Source organism: Mesoplodon densirostris, chromosome 13 (genome assembly GCF_025265405.1).
Source record: "Mesoplodon densirostris isolate mMesDen1 chromosome 13, mMesDen1 primary haplotype, whole genome shotgun sequence".
In the NCBI taxonomy this organism is placed as follows: Eukaryota; Metazoa; Chordata; class Mammalia; order Artiodactyla; family Ziphiidae; genus Mesoplodon; species Mesoplodon densirostris.
In genome coordinates, this window is record NC_082673.1 from 12,463,061 (window position 1) to 12,487,913 (window position 24,853).

The 24,853-nt window shown below is 40.4% G+C and overlaps 1 protein-coding gene and 2 long non-coding RNA genes across 24 annotated transcripts in view; 2 read left to right on the plus strand and 1 right to left on the minus strand.

Annotated features, from left to right (window-relative positions):
- Positions 1–245: 245 nt before the first annotated feature.
- On the plus strand, positions 246–11,355 carry LOC132501085 (uncharacterized). Its single transcript, XR_009534126.1, has 3 exons — positions 246–347; positions 10,137–10,262; positions 10,728–11,355. It is a non-coding gene; the product is annotated as an uncharacterized LOC132501085 (long non-coding RNA).
- Positions 761–24,700, minus strand: LOC132501086 (uncharacterized). Of its 4 annotated transcripts, none has more exons than XR_009534129.1 (4): positions 24,243–24,700; positions 19,699–19,744; positions 16,349–16,527; positions 761–1,520 (listed from the first exon to the last, which is right to left on the minus strand). It is a non-coding gene; the product is annotated as an uncharacterized LOC132501086 (long non-coding RNA). The 4 variants fall into 4 exon arrangements; XR_009534128.1 differs by lacking the exon at positions 761–1,520 and adding an exon at positions 8,678–8,772; XR_009534127.1 differs by lacking the exon at positions 761–1,520 and adding an exon at positions 12,518–12,728.
- Positions 24,334–24,853, plus strand: part of SGK3 (serum/glucocorticoid regulated kinase family member 3) — a 122,263-nt gene continuing 121,743 nt past the window's right edge. For 16 of the 19 annotated variants that reach the window (XR_009534124.1, XM_060116559.1, XM_060116558.1 and 13 more), the window contains exon 1: positions 24,335–24,825. The gene's annotated coding sequence lies outside the window, so the exon portion shown is untranslated. Of the gene's footprint in view, positions 24,826–24,853 lie in introns of all 19 variants that reach the window. The other 3 variants (XR_009534125.1, XM_060116556.1, XM_060116557.1) reach the window with 3 other exon arrangements.

Sequence of the window (24,853 nt, forward strand, 5' to 3'; positions counted from 1 at the left end):
CGTGAAGCCAAGCGGTTAGGCGCCTGCGGAGAGGAGGAAGAGGAAGGCACTCGAAATGGGAGCAGAAAGGCGGAGAGTCGCTCACGTTGCCTGCCGGGAGTTGTAGTTTTAACTGTATGTCTTCTGTCGTCTTCCCCACTCCGGGGCCCAAGCAAAATGAGTATGAGAGACCACATTTCCTAGGATGCCCTGCGGTGCGACTAGCCTCACTTCCCGCTTAGGCGGAGGGAAGAATATAGGGAGGCTTGGTTAATAACAGAGTTAAAGGGAATGGGTGTCGGAGGCAGAGGTTCTGAAGTTCACGACTCCTAGAAGGGGAGGGGAATGAAAGGCTCCCAGTGAAGAAGGTACAGTAAATAAATGTCCAGCGACATGGCGGGATGGGAAGTTGAATGAAATGGTCTAATCTAGGTTGGAGGTCATAAGAGAAAGAGGGGGAGAATAGTGAATTGATTCTCAAAGTATTTTTTAAAGTTTTTTCTTTTTTTTTTCTTCTATCACACTCCTCTCTTCTCATTCCCACCGCTATTACAAGCCGCCGAGGCTCCTGAGCCCCCTTTTCTGCCTTTTCCCCCCAACTGGAGTCATTGAGGCGCCATTTGTTTCCGCGTTCCATGTACGTCTTTGCCGTTTACAGTACAAATAACAATACCTTGGATGTGTACAGAATTTAAATACATATTCAAAGCTTTTTAAGTATATATAATATTGTTTGATCCTTACAATCTTACCCTCAGAGAGTAATAACAGCTATCATTTATTGCGTTCTTGATATATGCCTGTCACAGCATTTACATACACGATATCATTTGATGTTCATAATGTAATAATAACCTTGCTAGGAAACACACGTCCAGAAGGGAAATGACTTGCTCAAGTTCACAGGCTTTTGGACCTAGATCTGTACCCATTTTACAGACAGGGACATAGGCAGGAAATGTTAGGAGAGTATTATATAAAATAATTTCTGGTATTATATAACCGGTATTCTATAACTAATTTCTGGTTACCCTTGCTTTATTGTTTACAAAACATGATCTCATATATCATCTCATCCTCACACCTGTAATATCTTTACCAGGTATTGTTGGCTCCATTTACAGTTACGGAAACAGACTAGAAGTAATTAAGTTATTTGTCCAAGGTCAAATCACCAGGATCTCTCAGACACAGAGTGCTTTTCTTTTTTTTTAAGATGTTGGGGGTAGGAGTTTATTAATTAATTAATTTATTTTTGCTGTGTTGGGTCTCCGTTTCTGTGCGAGGGCTTTCTCTAGCTGTGGCAAGCGGGGGCCACTCTTCATCGCGGTGCGCCGGCCTCTCACTATCGCGGCCTCTCTTGTTGCGCAGCACAGGCTCCAGACGCGCAGGCTCAGTAGTTGTGGCTCACGGGCCTAGTTGCTCCGCGGCATGTGGGATCCTCCCAGACCAAGGCTCGAACCCGTGTTCCCTGCATTAGCAGGCAGATTCTCAACCACTGCGCCACCAGGGAAGCCCCGGAGTGCTTTTTATACTACTTCCTAAAAGAGAAAAAAGGAGCTGTTAAGCACAGACCTTTTGTTAGGCCTCAGGATCTCCCCGTAGTGACTCAAGGATGAGTCCTGTAAGGATGTTTACCCTTAAGGAGGCCACAGAACTTTATTTTATTTCTTGTGTGCTAGGCAACTGCCTCTTCACGCCAAACACATTCATATGTTAATTGAAAGCTAGTATTATTTTAATATTGTACAGTCAGCTCCTTTCACTTATAATTCTGGAAACTCTTGCTTTCTGAAACCTTAGATAAGTGAACTGCCTCAAAATTTCTGAAACATTTGGCACAAAATAGATACATCAGTGCAGTCCATGAGGCCATTCGAGTTTTCTGTAGCTGCCAAGGCAACTGTTTACTTTGTTAAGTTTTTTGAGTAAATAGAATTTGATGCTTTGAAATGAATCGTCTGTAAAATAGACATTCCTAAAAGGTATTAGTACTGCCTTTCACCTAATTATTGTCTACAATTTTCTTCTAAAGAAATGTGTTTCAAAGAGAAATCCTTTATATTTTTTTAAAGGTTTATTTTTCTTCCCCTGCAAGCACCACACCTGCTATTCACACACCAGTCATCACATGAATAATAAGAACAACAACATTTACATAATGTGAACCAGCAAGTTAAGTCTTTTGTCCGCGCAGTGGGGCATGCGGGATCCTAGTTCCCGGACCGGGGATCGAACCCACACCCTCTGCAGTGGAAGAGCGCAGTCCCAACCACTGGACCGCCACAGAAGTCCTGGGAAATCCTTTAAATGTTAATTATTTTCTTGCCCAGTTCTACCTGGCCCCTGCAAAAATAATGTTACCTCCGTACAAATAGGTAATGTTATTTATCTTGAAGGGAATAATTTTCAATAAAGTTTTTCTTAAAGAATTAATTCATGCAGGAAATTTTGTTTATTTCTATTCTGACAGTAGTTTGGTGGCAAACTACACAAGTGGTCTTGGAACTGATTTTTAATTCTTTATAAGTTGAGAAATTAGATATGCCCTTTAAGTGGAAATTATTTTCTACTGTGACTGAGAATTTACACCTGCAGTGAAATTGTATTTTTCTCATGATGAAAGCCTCAGAGCACAGGAAAGATAACAGCAAGTGTGCAGTTCTAACACTGTCATGTACTTTCATGTCAATACCACCAAGCGAAATTTTCCTTATTGATGATACATGCGAACAGTGAAATAGATTTTTAAAAATTGCGTCTGAGTATTTCATTCTGAATTGTGCCTTCACAGAATAACTACTTCCTACCCTACTGAAGAAATGGGTAGCCTTTCCCTGGCTTCTCAAGCACAATCCATTTGACTGGTCCAGTGTTCCTTTACCTATATGGAACCTAGATTAGTTAGAAACATTCTTCCCAAACTAAATTTGATACCTAAACCCATTTGTTACTATAGTTGTCCTACTTTTAAGGATTATACTTTTGAGGGAAAAATATAGAAATACCCCGGTACAAAGCATAGTTAATGGGGGGAGGTAGAGGAGGTAAGTTTTCAAACAGTTCTGAAAGTAGGTCATTTAACCTGAAAGTCATTTATTTAATGAGTCTGTGAAGGTAAGAAAGCTAACATAAATAATATGTTAAAATGATATTAACCAGGCCAAATTCAATATGTGAAATTAATTCTTTACAGGCACTTAGGCCTGGGTACCTGTAAAGTAAGAAAAAGAAAATTTTGTTAGGACAAAATATGACATTCTGTTTCTTATAAAGCCATAGGAGTGCAGAAAGCCTCTAACCTGCTTATGTGAGATACACATGCTTCCTTCCTCTTCCCCAAATCCCATGATATTAATTGCCTAATAACCTTCTTTGTGGGATAAATAATAGCTCTTGTTCTTGCCTCACTATTCCAGATGGGAAGAATGATCTGGGCACCTAATGTTAGCTCTTCTGATACCTACACAGCATCACTTGTATCTGAATTGTCAAAATTAAGTTAAAACTGAAACCCGTTTTCTTCATAATTTCTAGTATGGCACTTCTGAACATCCTGTATTGCTTTTAACAAACCTGGTAACTGTGAAAAGCATAAGGCCTCCACTTAACAGAATAACCATCATCGTTTTTCCTCTTTTATGTTGGAAAAAGAAGGGAAGCCTAACTTTGGGGATTGTTAGAAGCAAGCCACATACTTTCTCATATGAAATGTACATCTCTACTGAGAATTGACTCTGTCACTCCAGATCCCTACCCCAGACAATCACAAGCTTTTGTCGAAGCTTGAGGTGGATGTGAGAGGGACTTAATTACTGAAGTAGGTATTGTAGGAACTTAAAGGGATGCAGAAGGCCATCCCTGTCCCAAAGGAGCCTAGAGTCTAATAGAATAAATAGGCTAAACTAAGTTGTTCATAAGTACAAGTAGAATAAAGCATATAATCAAAACAATACAAGAAACTAAATACCACAAATGCTATGAAAAATTTATTGAGGACTTATTATATGGCAGGTGTTTTTAAGTATATTATCTTAATCTTTAAAACAATCCTGTGAGATAGGTAGTATTGTCCTTATTATACAGATGAGAAGATTTAACTCTGAGAGGTTAAGATTATTATCATTATTACCACCCTGCTAGCAAGTAGCAGAGCTGGGCTTCAAATCAAGGTTTTCTTCCATGTTCAGCACTCCCTCTTGCCACTACATCATAGCTGCTTAGTGATTTGAGAGAGAATTAGCCAAGAAGTGAGTGTAAATGGTGGCCAGTAGCCAAACTTGGCTTAGGTGTGTTTTTGTTTGGCCGGCAGCAGTTTAACTTTTCAAAAAATTGTGGGGCTTCCCTGGTGGTGCAGTGGTTGAGAGTCCGCCTGCCGATGCAGGGGACATGGGTTCTTGCCCCGGTCCGGGAAGATCCCACATGCCGCGGAGCGGCTGGGCCCGTGAGCCATGGCTGCTGAGCCTGCGTGTCTGGAGCCTGTGCTCCGCAACGGGAGAGGCCACAACAGTGAGAGGCCCGCGTACCACAAAAAAAAAAAAAAAAAAATTGTGAACATCTTTGGGCAGTGGCCAGCACTTCACCTTTAAGGTCGTACACCAGGCCCCCTTGAGACAAATTACCTGCCTGGCTCCAGAAGGCATTTGCATTTTCTATTGCCAGGCAATAACTGAGGATAGGAGCAATAGCTCTCAAAAGGTTCATGAAGCAGGTATGTCCAAGGGTGGAAAGAGGACATTGCAAACAAGAGTTGCAGAGTATTTGAGGAAGAATGATTGGCAGTATTTATCACTATATAAAGGTGAGAGAGGTCAAGTACAGAGCTACAAGTTATGCCTTAGCACAGTAGTTCTCAAACTTTAGTGAGCGTCAGAATCGAATATAAAACTAAAACAGATTGCTGGGCTCCACTCCAGAATGAGTACATCTGGGGTGGACCTTGAGAATCTGCATTTCTAGCAAGTTGTCTGGTTCTGCTGATGCTACTGGTCCAAAGATCACACTTTGAAAATCACTGCTTACCAGGCTGTAGGGCACTTTGGGGAAGGGCTTAAAGCCAAGATTTTGTTTCTGGGTTTCTATTGTTTTAAGTACAAAAAGAATTACTTGACGTAGAATGTCTATAAGTAAAAAAGAAGAAAATTAAAATAAGTCTGTTATCAATTAGAGGTTACAGTTGTTAACATTTCTGATGGACTGTTCAAGTTCTTTTTTCTAAAACAAAAGGGGGAGTATCCTTTTTTAAGAAACCAAAATTGTATCATCCTCATCCTCAGCCTTATCATAACAGCTGTTACCACTTACTGAGCATCTACTGTGCACCAGGATCCTTACATATATTTACTTAATCCTTATAATATCTTTATGAGCCAGGTACTATTCTTATCATTTTTATTTTACAGATAAGGAAACTGAGGCACAGAGAAGTTAAGTAACTTACTCAATGTGTCATTGCTAATAAGGGACATAATTAAGATTAAAACCAAGTAGTCTGGCTCCAGAGTACATGTAACTATTATGCTCTACTGACTCTTAGGCTATTCTTACCGTTATGCTATACTACTGTGCATACTGTTTTTAACCTGTATTTTTTAAAAATATTTTATTTATTTATTTGGCTGCACTGCGTTTTAGTTGCAGCATGTGGGATCTAGTTCCCTGACCAGGAATTGAACCTGGGCCCCCTGCATGGGGGGGCGCAGAGTCTTAGCCACTGGACCACAAGGGAAGTCCTTAACCTGTATTCTTTTTTTTTTTCTTTTCTTTTTTGCGGTACGCGGGCCTCTCACTGCTGTGGCCTCTCCTGTTGTGGAGCACAGGCTCCGGACGCGCAGGCTCAGCGGCCATGGCTCACGGGCCCAGCCACTCTGCGGCATGTGGGATCCTCCTGGACCAGGGCGCGAACCCACGTCCCCTGCATCAGCAGGCGGACTCTCAACCACTGCGCCACCAGGGAAGCCCTAACCTGTATTCTTTAATCACATCATGAACAATCTTGATAACATTAAATATTCTTGTCCAATATTTAAAATGAAAGCCTACTTTAAAAAAAATATTTCAAGCATTCAAGAGTGTACAGAAAAATAATATAAAAACCACTACTAGTTTTTTTTTTTTTTTTTCTTTTTGCGGTATGCGGGCCTCTCACTGTTGTGGCCTCTCCCGTTGCGGAGCACAGGCTCCGGACGCGCAGGCCCAGCGGCCATGGCTCACGGGCCCAGCCGCTCCGCGGCATATGGGATCCTCCCAGACCGGGGCACGAACCCGTATCCCCTGCATCAGCAGGCGGACTCTCAACCACTGCGCCACCAGGGAGGCCCTAAAAACCACTACTAGTTTTAACAAATGTTTCTATTTCAGCATATTTGCTTTAGAATCCCCCCTTCCAAAACACACACACACACACACACACACACACACACACACACAGATTTAGTAAGACTATGATTTTGAGGTTTAATTTTACTTAAAACAAGATTGTGCCTTATAAGTTATAAAGGCATGTCCTTAATAAAAATAGGACATCCTTGAAACTTAGTAATGGAGAAAGAATTTCTATGCAATAAACAACTCCATAGTTACTGTTGCCATCATCATACCATTCTCCTCAAACACCCTGGCCCAAGCATGGCTTTATTAATTACTTGGTGATAAAGGTAATAAACACAGATAGTAACATAAAGCTGGGTGTTGTGACATGTATGGCTTACTCGGTTTTCAGACTGCTTGGCCTATCTCTGTGTGGTGAAGGTCACATTCCACCAGGGTGACATCTCAACATTGCCCAATAAAACTGCCTACAGTGATGGAAAAGTCCCATACCCGTCCTGTCCAATATGGCAGCCACTAGCCACATGTGGCTATTAGGCCCTTGAAATATGGCTAGTGCAACTGAGGGACTGAATTGTTCATTTAATTTGATTTAAATTCAATTAAAGTAGCCACATTTGGCTAGTGGCTACCATATCAGGCAGCACAGATCTAGGTCCTTAAAGCCCACATTAAAAATAATGAGTCCCCAATTCCAGTGAACTCCTGGCTCTGGTGAGGGTCAGGGGGTGAGCACTGACTGCAAAAGGGAACAAGGGAACTTTTGAGGCTGATGGAAATATTCCTTATCTTGATTCTGGTGATGGTGACAGGGATATATACATTTGCCAAAACTCATCTGACTATCCTCTTAAAATGAGCACATTTGTTGTATGTAAATTATACCTCAATAAACTTGATTTTAAAAGGAAAAAAAAGATTTTCAGAGACAGGAGTTCTACTTCTTTTCTATCTAAAGCATGCCTCTTCCAATCCATCCCATTTTTTCCCCTAACAACCACCAAAGTCATTACTACAAAATTATAGGACCCCGTGCGATCTGGCCCCTGGACCCCGTGCGGTCTGGCCCCTGGACCCCGTGCGATCTGGCCCCTGGACCCCGTGTGGTCTGGCCCCTGGACCCCGTGTGGTCTGGCCCCTGGACCCTGTGTGATCTGGCCCCTGGCTACTTCTCTGACATTATCTCCCTGACTTAGTTTCAGTCACACTAGCCACCTTATTGGTCCTCAGACCCTCCAAGTACATTCCTGTCTCAAGGGTTTTGCACTTGCTCTTCTTCTACTTGGAAAACCTTCCCGGAAAATATTCATTTACGTATCTGCTCAGATGTCAGCTCCAACAAGATGCCATTCCTTCCAACCTCTCTAAAACAGCACTTCTGTCCTTTTCACTCTCCATTCCCTTATCCTCCTCACTTTCTTCACAGCACGAATCACTATCTGAAATTATATAATTACTTGTCTATTGTCCTCCTTCCCCATTAGACTGTAAGGCTGTTCATAAGGGCAGGCAGTTTGTTGATTGTTGGATTCCCTGTGCCAGGCACACAGTAGCCTCAGTAAATACTGTTGAATGAATGAATGGCTATCGTCCATGGCAGTTTCTCAGCGTGAGATCCAAGCATATGTTCATAGAAAATCCACAAATTCTCTACAAGATTAAAAATATATATATCATTCTGATACTAATCTAAAGCAAGGTAATATTATTTATGGTTTTCCAAATGAGCACCTTAAAACATGAACATTTTAGTGCCGAGTTCACATTGAGTTTAGGATTTTGTTTGGATCAGATGAAAGCCAAAGGACATCATGACACAATGTATGAATAAAGATTTCACTTCACACAGTAGCCTAGACATGCCAAACTCTAAAGAACCAGCACTTAAACTGTCAATGCCACATTCCAGTTAGAAGCGGAAATTGCACAAAACACACATACACATACATATATTCACAACAACTTAGTAGCTGTAAGTGAACTAGTAAAGCCACAGTGAGGAATTGGTTTTTGGTTCCCATCAATAATTAGATTAGATACTATTTAATTCAGATTTAAAATACTCAAAAGTAATAACCCCAGCTTACAGTGAATAAGCTGCTTTACAGAGTTATCAATTGATCCTCAGTTAAAATCGACATTCCAGGATTTTGTAGCACCAGAATTTTTATGAACATATGAGATCTGATTATCTTGCACTAGAAGCAAAAATCTTGGAAGTTATTAATACTTTGTGCAAACAGAATTCATTTGCACTGACGTTATTAAACATACAGAGAGACATTTAATGTAGATCAGAAGTTGAATCTTAATACTCACAAACCAAACATTTTACAATTTAAATTTACATTAATTTTAGATGGCTGGACGAAATAACCACTGTCCTTGGAGCAGGAGAATGCTTATCACTGCGGTTATATTAGCGTTGCTTTTTCTTCTTTTTCTTTTCCCTCAATTTATAACCTGAAGGGTAAAAGAAAGTTCAAGAATTTACTAAAACATTTGGGCATGCTCCGGGCCCTGCGCGGCAAGTGGGAAGGCGCGTCCCCCGCAGCGAGGGACCCGGTACTCGGGCGGAGGTGGTTTTCTATGGAGAAAGTCATTCCTAAGGACCATGCTCTCCCCAACCCCAGCTGGAGCAAGGACTTAAGACTGTCCTTTGACCAATCATGAAGAAATGTGAAGACGGCTCCTGGGAACGTTTGCCTTCATATAAAAATTCCTTCATGGAGGTGCCATTGCAACAATGACTGATGCTACTGTTGGTATGTGTGCAGCTATACCTGGGGGAATTTTCATGACTGCCAATCTCAACATCAATTTTAAAAGGCTTATTTATAAAGCTGGATCCTGAAAAAAGTTTGACATAAAAGAGCTTCTGGTGAATTCCACACCAATCTGCATAAGGCTGTCCCTCCTCCAGAAGAAGCAGTTGTCTTCAGTCCTATTCTACTCACCCACTGTTGAATCCCCCATCGGGTGAAGCCTGCTAACATGGACCTTCCTAAACAAGTCTTTTGAATACAATTCCAGGAGCTCCATTTCCACCTTCCAAACTTTTTTACACAGAGACACTCCCTATGAGAGTATCAGCAGTTCTTTCTGTCTCCTTAGGATAAGTGTCTGGTTCTCCTAAAATTTGAATGGGCTCCTTAAGTTTGAAAAAAAAAAAAGAAAAGAAAAGAAAAGAAACATTTGTATCTTCATTGCAGTAGCAATTTTGAGTTTTCGTAGAGTAGCCTGACCCCTGTCTCTGAACCTTCTAGCTCTATGCCCTCAACACAGTCTCATTCAGTTCCTTCCATGAATATGACACAAAAAGTCAGAGCAAGGAGTACTTGACACATTTTTCATATGTATAGTTTCGTAAGATATTTTAATAGGCGAGAGTAGAGAAAAAGTATAAGCCAGCATACTTTTTTAGCCCTGTGACTCATGTATGTAAATTCATAGTATTCCAAGATATAAGTACATCGTAATGATGACATACAAGAAATTAAATCCAAGGCAGTCTGCAAGGGGGTGCGTTTTACATCAGTGGGCAGCAGTATACTGAAGAAATTATGTGTGTGTACTAAATTAAAGCATCGGCATTAGATGTCAGCAAATCACAACATGGGAGAGTGATAAATGGACAGTATATCCTTGACAAGGATGCCTCAGCCAGCATTTTCCCATTCGAAGATTAATTTTCATATAGCCTGGCATTTGCTAAGGTGTGCTCCACAAATTCTATGGATATTAATAGGTATCGTTGAGGGAAAGGTTCTACCGTCAAATAAGTTTAGGAAATGTTGAGTAAACTAAGTTTTCTTTTTCTGCCGCAGGACTTCTCAGAGCCTTTCTATCCTGATGACAACGTGACTCTTTCCAGAGAGCAGCAGTGACAGCTCTGGAATGTCTAGGGAGAGGAAGGGCTTAGTGACCAGAGTGCTGGCAGCACAAGATCCTAGGTTACATTTGTTTTCTTTGCACACTGTTTTATTTATTTATTCTTTTTTTTTGTTTTGTTTTACTTAGAGTATATATTGTGGGGTTGGTTTGGGCATGCTGATAGAGTTAATGACCTAAGGCACCCCTTGGCTGTACTATTGACAATGTAGCATTTCCACACTTCTTTGGCTACAGAACCATTTTGAATCTGTGTCAGAGGCACACACTTTAGGAAAAACCAACACAGGCAAATAGTGCCCCTCATTATGATCTACTTTTATGAGTGTGCAGGTTATTGTTTGCCCATATTTTCTGGTAGTATATGGAGGTTTTTTTCCATTTAATGTTTTAATCCAGCTTATGTGTATTTTTGTATATGATGTGAGGGAGAGATTCAACTTTTTAATTTATCTCTTTATTTTATATTGCAGAATACCAGTTGTCCCCAAACCTTGCATTAAATGTGTTTTTGGTTTTGTTTTCAGGTCCAGAACCCTTCAGGTCAACTTAAGTTCAATATGTAAAACAGTTAAATTTGGTTCAAATGTGGAAGGATGAGAGTTATTGCAACCTGGCAACACTCCCTACCCCCATTCTCACCCTCCCTACAGGGGAGGCTCCAGGGAGTACTTTGAAAACCATTGGAAAAATTCTCCTCATAAATGACTTGAAATGCCATGTCTGTAATATGCTATGTTAAATTTTTTTACCCATTCCAATTATTTTTCTATTTTCCTGCCAATCTCGTACTTTAAATTAATTTAGAGGCTAAGAGCTTTGTAATATAACAAAGGAAGAAATTGAAATGTCTAATAAATAAGTAAAATAACAACATGTTATTTTGGGGGGCCTGCATATTTAGTGTATTTCTTTAAAATAATGTCTACTATTGGCAAGAGTTGACTAGATCACCTTCAACATAGAGATTCACTTGGTAAAACTATATATTGATCAATAATTTGATAATGTGTGTCACAAGTTTACAAGGTTGATATTCTTTGATCCATCAAATCACTTATAGGATTTAAGACTAAATAAATAACCGGAACTGTATGGGAAATTTTTCTATTGTTTCTATTATTGATAATATTGAAAATGATCCAAATGTTTAACAACGTGGGACTGGTTAAATGAATCCTGGCACAGCCATAGGATACTCTTCAGCCATTACTGTGATGTTGTAAAAAGGAAAGTATTTTGAGTACTCGTGATGCATCTGGCACTGTACCAAGCACCTTAATTATACTGTCTTACTTAAGCCTAACAGTATCCCGAGATGATAGGTATCATTATTCCCATTTATAGATGAGAAAACACAGAAGTTCGAACAGCTAGTAAAGTAGTGTTGCTGGAATTCAGTCCATGTCTGCTCTTAACCCTCATTCTTAATCACTGTCCTAATGATAGGGGAAAATATTCACTATTTACTGATGTTATTGTTTTAATGCAGTTTAACTGACCTCAAAATAAACAACAAACAAAAAAACTCCCTCCTGTATGCAATCCCTTCTTCCTAACTTTGGAAGTTACTTATCCTTGGTAATTGTTTTCCCCTAAATGAATCTACCTTTATACGTGTTCCTTATTGATTTTGGAAATATTAAATGCCTGCTCTAAGAATTCAAGCAATATTGAAGATTATGAAGTAGCTGTTCCTTTAATCATAAATGGTATCTCTGTATATGATTGGATATACTCGTAGGCCCTTTCTTTAATGTTTCCTCGTTTCTATCTCTTTTTGCTCTAGTGTCAGCTTATATATATCCCCTGATTGGGGATGAAGATGGACCAGAAAGGCAAACTGAGGGAGGGATCCACGTCGGTCTAAATGGCTAACTTTCAGCACAGCAGCGTCCACTGTGTATGTGGTGTAGCGTGGTGATAGAAGCACTGGCTCCAGAGCCCAACTGGCTAGATGGAGCCCCAGCTTTTGAACTTGGGCAACTTGTTTGACCTCTTAGTGCCTCAGTGTCTTCCTAAAATGAAGGTGGTCATTGTACCTGTTGTACCTCATAACGTTGTGGTATGGATTAAATTAGTCAATGCATGTCAAGTACTTAGAACGGTGCCAGGGACATAGTAAGTGCTCAACCATTAGCTATAATTACTGTAAGGATGGTGGTGATGATGCAGCATATGTGCAGGGATGGAAGAAAAGAAAAATAATAGAGTTTACTATGTGCCATTATACCTATGTGATCTCCCCATTTGAGCTCTATGAGTTAGATTTTTTTAAAATTAATTAATTAATTTATTTATTTATTTATTTTTGGCTGTGTCGGGTCTTCGTTTCTGTGCGAGGGCCTTCTCTAGTTGCGGCGAGCGGGGGCCACTCTTCATCGCGGTGCGCGGGCCTCTCACTGTCACGGCCTCTCCCGTTGCAGAGCACAGGCTCCAGATGGGCAGGCTCAGTAGTTGTGGCTCACGGGCCCAGTCGCTCCGCGGCATGTCGGATCTTCCCAGACCAGGGCTCGAACCTGTGTCCCCTGCATTGGCAGGCAGATTCTCAACCACTGCGCCACCAGGGAAGCCCGAGTTAGGTATTTTCTTATTCCTACTTTATACAGATAAGGAATCTAAAATTCAGGGAGGGTACATATTTCCATATGTAGAATGGATCATTAGAGGACAAGATAAATACTGAGAGCCAGCTGGCCGGGAGATAGCAAAATGCTGAGTAATGAGATGAGAAACAGTCTTCAGTGGTACCTCCCTTTAAGACCAAGGTGCACTGTTGTCACTTTCAGAACTGGATGGGGGCCCGATCTGGTATCAGAAAACTGTGTGTTGGAAATCCAACTCTTTTTATGCTTGTTGTAGTTTCTGTAAATACTTGTTTTGTTTTCCCTTAATATGTACTAAACTTATTTCCAAATTATCGGTTGATCTCATTTGTACTTTGAGGGAGCAAAAAGGCAAAAGTGATCTTTGCTGGAGCTTTCAGGAAGAACCTTGTCAGTTAGACATCAGGTGTGCTGGGCTTCAAATGCCAAACGCCCAAGAGGGCAAAGAAACACAGGGAGAAAAAGTCTCTTCCCCAGAGGCTTCTGGAATATTCTCTGCTCTAGCCTTGGAAGGTTTTGAACAATGCTCTTTGTCCTAGAGGATACCCTTTCACTTAGTCATCTATCCAGCATGACTCATCCCCAAGAGAGTTTGAATAAACGAAATCTTATAGTATGTATGTTTTTGTGACTTTTATAAACTTAGTGATGTAGAAAGAGCATGGACTTTGGAGTCAGACAGACGTGAGGTAAACTCCTGGTTTTGTCACTTAGTAGTTGTGCAATTTGGGGCTCGTTAATAACTTCTCTGGGCTTCCGCATCTATAAAATAGGGATAATGAAATCTACTTCACAGAACTGGTATGAAAATGAAATGAGCCAGCAAAAACGAAAGTGGACCCTGTAACCTCTGGCACACACAGGCACTCGTGCCTTTCCTTCCGCTGTTAGATTGTGGTTTTGGGGGCGAGCATTTGCCAAGTCTTGTATTTATTTTTATACTTTTCTACTATATAAAGTACAGTGCTTTGTTTACAGCAGCACTGTATAAATACCAGCTGAACAACGTTGGCATACATGCACAGAAACTAAGTCATGGGTAGACGGATTTTAGGTGTGTTTTAATGTTTATTAATTTATTTATCCTGTCATAGAGAAAAACCGCCAACTGTAGATAAGTGGGATGCAGAGTCAGGGCCAAAGAGTCAGCTAGATCATTCCCTGCACGGGGCCACCAGCTCCAGAGGAGAGTGGGGACCAACCTCTGGGCCCCTCTGCTTACAGAGTCCCCGAGAGCACCATGTTTCATTGGCCCAAAGGCAGCCTTCTGTGGGTGAACGATGGCCTCCTCTCTCCTGACACGAGGGGTCCCTCCTATAAACGATTTGCTGTGCTTGATTTAAATGTTTTCTTTTTATCTTTTAATTATGAACTTATGTAAGGAAGATAATGTGTCACTCATTTACCCATAAACTGAGATTGCCATAATTGCTATAACTTTTTAAAAGTTTGACTTCCTTTCAGACTTTTAGAAAAACTGGAAGAATGTTACAAAGAATTCCCGTACACCCTTCACAGTTTTCCAGGTGTTAATATTGCATCACCTTTGCTTGTCCCCATCTCTCTATATTACATAGGCAGCTTTTTTTTTTCTGAGCCACTTAAGATAAATTTCCCTCCCTCCCTCTCTTTCCTTCCTTCCCTGCTTTCTCTCAAATAAAACGTGTAGGTAGAGCTAAACCCCCCCCCTCAGTCATCCCCTCCCTCCCCTCCCTGCCTTCCCTTGCCTTTGTCAGGGAACCTGCTCTCTTACATGTTTTTGTCCTTTTACTGCATAATGATTAGATCTGTAGATACTGACTTTTGGTTATTTGTTGAGACTTGTTGTAATCTAGTACTTGATCACTTGTACAAATGTTCCATATAACCTGGGAAAGAATGTATACTCTTTAATTCTTTAAATGAGCCAATAGCTATAAACGACTTACAACAGTGCCTGGCACATCATAAGCAACAGGAAGTGTTCAATTTTAAAAATAATCATATGGTTGTACAGTTATATATATAGTCCACTAGCTCATATTTTTTTATTATTGAAGTACAGTTGATTTACATTATATTAGTTTCAGGTGTATATCATAGTGATTCAATATTTTTATAGATTGTACTCCATTTAAAGTTATTATAAAATATTGGCTATATTCCCTGTGGTGTACACTATTTCCTTGTAGCTTATTTATACATAGTAGTTTGTACCTCTGAATCCCCTACCCCTATCTTGCCCCTCTAGCTCATATTTTTAACTGTCTTATTCAAATTATATATGTATGAGCTTTCAATTTTTAGAGAAGTGTGTTAAAATCTCCCTATGATTATAAAGCTGTGTATCTTTGCATGTATTCTACCAACTTTTGCTCCTTGACATGGAAGTGAGAGATTCTGGTCAGTTGTCTGGATCCCATCCCCTGATCCCTCTCATTAGTGAGGGCTGTGCTTCACTGCACAGCAGAGACCTAGGATGGAAGTCAGGGCACTGGCTGAGTGGAAATGGTATCCCAGGGAAATGGAAGTGCATGAATTCAAACACACCTGGAAGCACAGTGGCATCAACATCTCCCCTGTGTAAGGTATTGCTCTGCAGCCTACTCATCACTTGCTATACTCTGATATTTTTCCTCTTAAATTCCCCCTGGTCCCTCAACCCTAATTCCTCTGAAGTTTAAGTTAACCTTTTTTTTTTTTTTTAATTTTTTTGGCCACGCCGTGTGGCATGTGGGTTCCCCAACCAGGGATCGAACCCACACCCCTTGCATTGGACACGTGGAGTCTTAACCACCGGACCACCAGGGAAGTCCCTAAGTTAACTTTTTGGATAATATTCACCATACTCCCTTTTTCCAATATTCCAAAACTAAATTTCAAAATTGATAATGATACTTAACAGGACCGGAAGCTTAGTAAAAATGTTTCTTAGCTAATTCAACAAAAGTTGAATGTTGTTGGCTCCACAGTGGTAAACAGAATACACATGGAGAAGAGTGGGAAAAATAGACACAAAACTAATAAACTCTAATAAATTGTGGAAATTGGTAAAAGAGAAAAGAACTGTTTCCATAAGGGAGAAAACAATGGGTGGGGAGGATGTTCCAAGAGGAATGACGAGCTCTGGAATGGTCACAAGCCAGGACACACCTCAGCCACTGGAGGGCGACAGAAGCCAGCGAAGTGGGAACATTGTGAGTGCGGATAAGTGGCCAAGAGGAGACAGGAGAGACCCACAGGGACTGGCTCATGCGGGCCTGCGTGAGCCTTGGGACAGCTTTGGATTGTACTCCAGGAATTGGAATCCACTGAAGGGTTTCAGCAGAGAGTGAGATGACTGTACTTACGGTTTTAAATATAACTCCAGCTAGTAGGTGGAGAACGAGTAGAGAAGGTCAGACGTGGAAGCAGGGATACCGTTCAGGGCAACTTTGGCAAATGAAGGTTTTTGTGACCTCAGATTATTTTTCCCTCTCGTCAGAGAGTTTAAAAACCACAATGCAAACAAAACAGACTTAAAGTAACTTCGGCTGTAAAGAATTGTTTATACAGGGACTTACCTGGTGGTCCAGGGGGTAAGACTGCACTCCCAATGCAGGGGACCCGGTTCGATCCTCGGTCGCCAAACTAGATCCCACATGCATGCTGCAACTAAGAGTCTGCATGCTGCGACTAAACATGCCACAGCGAAGATCCCACGTGCTGCAACTAAGACCTGGCGCAGCTGAAATAAATAAATCTAAAAAAAATAAAAGAATTGCTTATACAGTTTGTAAATAACCATCTTCACAGGCCTGGAAGGTCTAGATTTATAACCATAACCCCACCCCCAATTTAAAGTGTGGGTATTTTGTAAAAGTTTTTTTTTTTTTTTAAAGAAGTATGTGTGTCTGTGTGTGTGTGTGTACACATGTGTATATGGCCTTTTATTTCTGGGTATTTATTTATTTATTTATTTATTTATTTATTTATTTATTTTTGCCTGTGTTGGGTCTTCGTTGCTGCGCACAGGCTTTCTCTAGTTGCAGCGAGCGGGGGCTACTCTTTGTTGCGGTGCGCAGGCTTTTCATTGCGGTGGCTTCTCTTGTTGCGGAGCACGGGCTCTAGGCTCACGGGCTCTAGAGTGCAGGCTCAGTAGTGTGGCGCACAGGCTTAGTTGCTCCGTGGCATGTGGGATCTTCCTGGACCAGGGCTCCAACCCATGTCCCCTGCATTGGCAGGTGGATTCTTAACCACTGCACCACCAGGGAAGTCCTGTAAAAAGTTTTTTTTTTGAAAAATTGAAACTTCTGTAAAAAGAGAAGAGTATAATAAATTCTCATTACCTTGGGAATTACTCAGTTACTTGATGAATATTAAGTTTGCTGACATTTACTTCATCTGTCACTTGTTTTTCTTCCTTTGCTGAAGTATTTAAAAGCAAATCCCAAGTATGTAATTTTGTCTCTTCATATATTAAGGCTCCAACTCTAAAATATAAATATTTTCTTACATACCGCAAAGCCATATTCACAAAACATAAAAATTTATTGCTCACATCTAATACCAATTCTATAACCAAATTTCTTTAATGTCTCAAAAAATGTCTTTTTATAGTTGGTTTGTTCAAATCAGAATCTAAATAAATCCACGCCATCTTAGACCTTTTAAGTCTCTTTTAATACAAGTCACTGCTTTTTTTTTTTTTTTAAATTTATTTTTGGCTGTGTTGGGTCCCCTTTGCTGTGCGCGGGCTCCCTCCAGCTGCGGCGAGCGGGGGCCACTCCTCGTCGCGGTGCGCAGGCCCCTCACTTTCGTGGCTGCCCCCATTGCGGAGCACGGGCTCCAGGTGCGCAGGCCTCAGTAGTTGTGGCGCGTGGACTCAGCAGTTGTGGTGCACGGGCTCAGCCGCTCCACAGCATGTGGGATCTTCCCCGGCCAGGGCTCCAACCCCTGTCCTCTGCACTGGCAGGCAGACTCCCAACCACTGTGCCACCAGGGAAGCCCCCCTTTTTTCCTTTTTCCTTTAAAAAAATTTATGTCATTGACTTGTAGAAACTGGATTAGTTGTCCTGTAAAATGTCTAAATATTTCATAATAAAAACTCTTTTAAGTTAAAAAAAAAAAAGGACAAACTGTGGAGTTTGAGCCTTTCAACTTCCAGTAAGTCAGCCCATCTCTCTGGAATGTTCTTTGAAGTGTCTGGCATACAGTCCAGTACAGTGAACCATAAACACACCATGCTTGGCAGGCATACGCAGACTGTTAAACATGAGTGAATGTTTTAATTTTATCATTCAGCCTTCTCAGGTTCTTGACCTGTTTACTGGCTGTGATTTGTCTACTGTTATTAAATAGAATCTGAAAATAGCACCATTTCTGAAGCATTAAAAAAAAAACAAGATAATGCTTGTTTGCTAATCTCAGTCTTCTCTATTTCAGAAATTAGAAAATTAAAAATAGTTAAACTGGAAGTAGCTTTGTAAAAGCCAGATTTGGTTCCACTTTAAGGATGCACAGAAGAAGCAGTAACCAAACAATGCATGTTTTCTTCACCTCAGTGTCTGCCTTCACCTTTGATTTCTTTGCTATAATTAGCATCTGTTGCCAGTGAAGCTGAGAACTTATTACCTGCAGTAACCAGAATTAGATCACTGGTTCTTTTGGCTTGGTTGTTTCAACAGATTGTACTGCATGAATATTATTGCAAATCTAAAAAGATTTTTAAATATCTGTCTCATGCTAATCATTTTGAATCTTTACTAGTTTGAAGATTCAAAGCAAAGGTGTAATTCCAAATCAAGCATTTGGGTAATTCTGGGTGTATCTTTTGGATCAGGCCCTAAACTAGGAGACATTTGACAGAGATACATATTAGTTATTTTAAGATGAAAGAGAGGGTTGGGAACCAGGATCCTCGAATCCTCAACCAGCCAGCTACTGTGGCTTCAGCTGCCCTCTCTGGATCCCTGTAAGATGTAAGTGTGTGGAAGACCAGGCCAGACAGACACCAGCCATAGGTAAGGGCTGGAGCCTTGACATACTGTCTGGGATGAATTGGGTGGTCAGTGGATGATCTTTCCCATGGTCCACTGATAATTAGTCACTCTTTTCTTTGTGCTCCTATAGCTCTTTGGATTTATCATATCCTGCCTTGTATTATATCTATTGTGTACAACTATATACCCTCCACTAAAATGTAAGTATCTTAAGAGTAGGGATCAAATCTTATTTATCTTCCTAGACTTTCTTAATGTAGTAAGAACTCAATAAATGTTTATTTAATCGAATTGGCACTCGAATGGCCAGAAAATGTTGATTCTCCTCATACAGTCTTCAATTAGGAAAGATTTGTAGCAAAAGCAACTTAAACCAAAACAAACTACACTAACAATGAGATTAACATTGGCAGATAATATTCTAGGAGTTTTAAAGGACAAGGTGCTGAACCAAGTGTTGGTTCATCCATTCATTTAGCAAACATTTATTGAGACCTTGATGTACGTCAGGCACTATGTTTGATGACCAGGATGGAAAGGTGAAAAGATACTGTCTCTGCACTCAGGGAGTTCACAGTTTCATTTGTGTTTGATCCTGGAATAATTTTCAACTGTAGTAAATTGTCTTGAGTACTCCTAGGATTTGTACCCTCCACTTTGGATGTCTTTTGTCTTAACAAATGCGATGAAATTAAAAATCATCCAGGAAAAATAGTTTTGGTAAAACAGGTGCAGAGGCGTTCAATAGGATAATCAAAATAACCTCTTCAATATAATTTGAGAAGTGTAAGTATGCTAAACAAGCATTTAGAGTTCCGATTTTAAAGTCTAATGATGAAATATAATTCCAAATGTAAGAATAATTCTAAGCTGCATTATAGGAGTGTGAATTGAAGAGCTGAGAGAATGCTCTCACTATACTAAGGACTTACCCAATTGTTTCAAAGAAGATTCCATGTCTCATAATGGGCATCTCATCTAAAAAAGAATGTGGAGAATTTGGAAAGAAGTTGTACGAGAGTTGTAAAACATTAAAAAAAGAGAGAAAGAAAAAGAGGTGTAGAAAAAGTTAAAAGAACTGAAGCTGTTTATTCTAGAAAACCTAGGGAATTTAAGGGTGTTCTGGTATATGAAGAGTTATGGTCCCTTAAGTTCCATCTAAGCCTTTGACATATCTGGCTGAGCCAGACACAGATACCTTAGGGAACTAGATGAGGAAATAAGAGCAATGCACCTCTTTAAGCCAAAGGCTATTAAGACTTTGCCATCTGAGACAGGTTCAATCATTAATTGCACATAATTAACAGTAAATAACTGAGTCACCAAATGAATGGTGTTTAAGAAAAGCTATTATTCTATACTGATAATTAACTAAAATAATTATTATCTTCAAAGTCTACCTAGTAGGTTTGAGCTCAAAGGCCTAATATGATTCTCTGAGGGACACAGTAACTGCTGACAGGACTTATATAAATAAGCTACTGTCAACTAACAACAGACACAGTTTATGTACGTAACAGACTATCCAAACAAGAGACAGAAAAAAACAAAGAGGGAAAATGAGAAAGAAAAAAGGGGCAATTTTTATTTTGTTCTTGATGCTCATAATAACTAGATCGGAAGATAATGAGATTTCCTTAATAGGGAAGGATAATAGTTTTACTTCAGATAATGGAATATTCTTAGCAAGATTTAAAGCAATTTCTAGCAGCTTTTTAATCAAAAAGCTGATGGTAGCAGTTTAGACGGTTTGATCTCGTAACACTTCCCCTTGGTTTTTCTCATGAGTCTAATATAGAAAGTAAGAAAGTTCTGTGATCTGAAAAGCCTTATATTTGACCTTAATATAGTCTTGCTTTAAAATAGAGTTTTCTCTTTATTACAAAACACACCTGAACTTCAGGCATTTCAGTTTTGAGTTTGAACATGGCTAACTTGGCCCAAGAAATATGTTGAGCTTTGAGCCACTCCCACAGGCAACACAAAATGAGCATGCTCTGAACCGTTTTCCAGATCAAGGAAACAGGGTAATTCTGCTTTGTGCTAAGGCAGTATAAACCGGTCTGTTTCAGTTCCCGTGAGGATCCGAGTTATTCTAACTATACTTTGCGTTGCTTTATTAAATTGCTTTGCTCAGAAAATTCAATAAATTGGTCACGTTAACTCTCATATTCTCACCTATTTTTACAGCAGGCTTTTCTTGTTAATTATTTTCTGAGCCAATTCATGGCTAGGACTATGCCTTAAACTACTTTCCCAATAAAAATGGCTTTCCCTTTTCTGAAGTTGTGGGATATTATGGTTGGTATATCAATGAATCAACATAGCTGGAAACTATAGCAACAACTCATGATGTCTGACCCACTTAAGTAGGTGAGTCTGTAGTAGAATGAAAGAAAAGGTGCTATAAAAACTATGCAAATAACATGAATCAAAAACACCTTTCCTTTTGTAATCATGTAGTTGGTAGCATTACTCTTACTTCTCTAGTCTTAGTGATTTTTCTGCTATAAAACAAATATTCTAGTGAATACTGGCTCTCACTTCTATTTCCAGCCAACTTATGAATAGAGTCATTCAGGTCCTGTGACTACCTATTTTATCAAATTTTTTTCCCTAAGGGAAGTGATAATCTTGTACTGTTATGCTCCTCAACTCTTGCAAAGTTACAATAAAATAATTACAAATAACAGAGGACTTTATTATGATATAAAAAATCATGATGGTTCCATATCAGGCACCATATTAGAGAAAATGTTTTCCATTTTGAAAAAAGGATGAAAACCAGGCACTTGGGACTTCCCTGGTGGCGCAGTGGTTAAGAATCCTCCTGTCAATGCAGAGGACATGGGTTCGATCCCTGGTCCAGGAAGATACCACATGTCGTGGAGCAACTAAGCCCGTGCGCCACAACTATTGAGCTTGCACTCTAGAGCCCACAAGCCACAAATACTGAGCCCGCGTGCTACAACTACCGAAGCCTGCACGCCTAGAGCCCGTGCTCTGCAACAAGAGAAGCCACCGCAGTGAGAAGCCCGTGCACCGCAACGAAGAGTAGCCCTCGCTCACCGCAACTGGAGAAAGCCCGTGTGCAGCAATGAAGACCCAATGCAGCCAAAAATAAATAAATTAAAAAAAAAAAGATCATAAACCAGAACTCACTTTAAAAAAAAACAACAGGCACTCATCTCATCGTAACATATTACTTAAAAAGAAATACTGTATAACCTGGTTAGGTAGTTTTTTGTTTTTGTTTTGGGTGGTTTTTTTTTAATGTTTGGGTCAATAGTTTACAGTATTGACAGTCCAGTTATCTAAACTTCTGAACATAACTATATCTTAGTATTTCTTTTATGATTTTTTCCTGTTACTTTTAGGACTTCTACAAAAATCCCAAAACTCTAAAAACTGACCATTCTTTATAGTAGTGCAACTGAAATATGAAATACTGGCATTTTTATATCTGTGTTAGAGCTAACAATAACGATGATGACAATAGCAATCAACTGATAATATGTTCCAGTCATTCTACTAGGTTCATTTGATCCTCATAGAAATTTCATGAGATAAGCACTATTACTATCTGTCTTACTGAGGAGAAAAAAATACTGTTATCATCCTTACGTTCCTGACAAAACCTTTGCTCGCAGAGGTGAAATAATTTGTTGGAAGTAGAAAGTGGCAGAGTCACAACTTAAATTTGGGTCTGTCCGATTCCAAAGCTTGTGCTCATAATGTCTACATTATAGATATAACAGATGAACACAATATTTGCCCAATCTGCATGAACTGAATCCTATTTTCAAACAAAATATTGGAATCCAGAGTCTAACAAAAAACTTTCTCTATTTAAAAAATGTACTTACATGAATTTACATGAAACCTTTTATAAAGGCATAAACATCAACTAGATATTGCTGAACATTCAACAACTTTTACAGTGTAAACTTAAAAGAAATTGGAAACATAAAGGAAAAAGGAGATATGATCTATATCTATAGGTGAATATAATTGATCAAAATGATCAGCCTTAAAGTGTGTCCTTTAATCTTAAGTGAAAAAACCCTTCAATAGTTTGTGAATATATTTATGACCTCTAGTGTTCTGAGAAATCAAGCTATTAAATTGCAGCTCTCAGATTATAAAGGCAAAATACCCAACGTTTTATCAGTTGAACATCACCCGCCAACTTTTCTGTCTTGAAGCATTTGTGGGAGTTGGAGACTGTGTGTGTGTGTGTGTGTGTGTGTGTGTGTGTGTGTGTGTTCTCCACAGCAGGAGGACAAATTTATCTTGGAAATATAATGGTTCCCAGATGTTTGTTTTTCAAACAAAAGAAAAAAGAAGTTGAAAAGTGGTGATAGCCAGGTATTTGTCTCTGAAGTGAGAATGATATGATTCCACTTGGAGTTCATTGTCACAAAAGTTCCTTTTGTCTGAGAAATTTTTCAGCACTGTGACTATGGCTTTAATTAAGAGATATCACTGATCAGTTATTGATTTTGTTACAAGAGAGGAACTTCTCTAGCTTCTCTGTGCTTTATTGTGCGGATTGCTTTGTATGGATCACGGTAAAAACATATAAAGGACCACTGGCAATGTGTTGATTAGTATCTACTGGATTTTAGAATCCACCGTATTTTATATCCATTTCTGTATGCCACTGAATATCACTGTTTAGAAAGTTTTGTAGGATTATTATGTTTTGAAGTATAAAAGTATTTGATTCACAAACCATTTTCTTTAAGAAGGAGAAGGCCATACAATGTTGACATCAGAAATGAATATTCTTACCTTTTCTGTGAGACTAAATTTTTGAATATTTTAAATATAAGGAAATGCCCCCCTGAATTTAGGGAAGCCGCACATAAATCAGTTCTTCTAATTACCTTTATTAGTTCGTTTGTTCATAGATTTGTGGCAAGTTCTCTAGAATCATATGAGCTAAAGTATAGGTCATTGATTCAAAATCTGAAATACGATATGCACGTGGGATTCTTTAAATAGTTGTTTGAGTCTATCTTCAAGTGACATCTGATAAAACCTAACTGGTTGTGGGGCAAAACCAAAAAACACTCTACTTCAAAATCTTGACCACTTCACTCCACACCCATTTAATCACGCACACATTCTGTACCTCTCTTCACCCTATCTGGAAAAAAAAGATTAACATGGCTCTAAAATACAACTTCTATATTTAAAGAATAGCCAGAGTAATAAGAAGCTGTACAGTGTGCCCTCAGCTGACTTGGAGATTAATGGAATGCCAACACACACACACACACACACACACACACAGAGGATCCAAAAAGAGGTGTGGAAAGGAAGTTTCTCTGTACAAATGATCTGCCAATCTGTGAAAGCGCTCTCCTGTCATACAAAGGCCAAAACTCTGCTGATGAAAAAGTAGAAAACTGTTCCGAGAATGCTAAATGAAGCATAGTTGTTCCCCTGAATTATCTGGATAGTTATTCACCTGAGTGTACAGTTTACCCCATCACATGCCCTTCCAGGCCACTCCCGGGTGGCTCTTGTCTCTCCGGGCGTCCGGCGGTCCTGCTCTCTGCGTGCCAGGGTCAAGTTCCCCCGCCGAGCCCGGGCGCTAGGGCCCACGCCGCTCTTGGGCCCCTGGGCATTGGTCACTATAAGCTGAGCAGCGGGAAACAAACGAAGAGTCTGAGCCTCTAGGCGGGATCCCGCGGGGTCCTCTGAACTTTGCGCCCACGGCGAGGCGGGGGCCGGACCTCGCGCTGCGCCGGGGCTCTCGCGCGGGTTCTCGGGGAAGCGGGAGGACAGCGGGTCTCCGCGGCGGGGGCGCAGCTCAGACAGCGGCTCCTTCCCGACGCCAGCCGCCCTGCAGCCGGGAGCGGGCGCCTACCTCGGAGCACGGCCGGACGCCCAGCTCTCCCCGGCGGCCCCGCGCACCCTGCGGGAGGAGCCGGCCGCCGTGACGCGTCAGGGAGGAAGCGCCAGCGCCCGGCGGCCCTGCCGGGAAGGAGGAAGCGCGAGTGCGCTCGGCTCCGCGCCCGCCGCGCGGGAAGGCAGCACCACGGAGCCTGGTAGGTGCGGAGCCGCCGGGACCCAAGG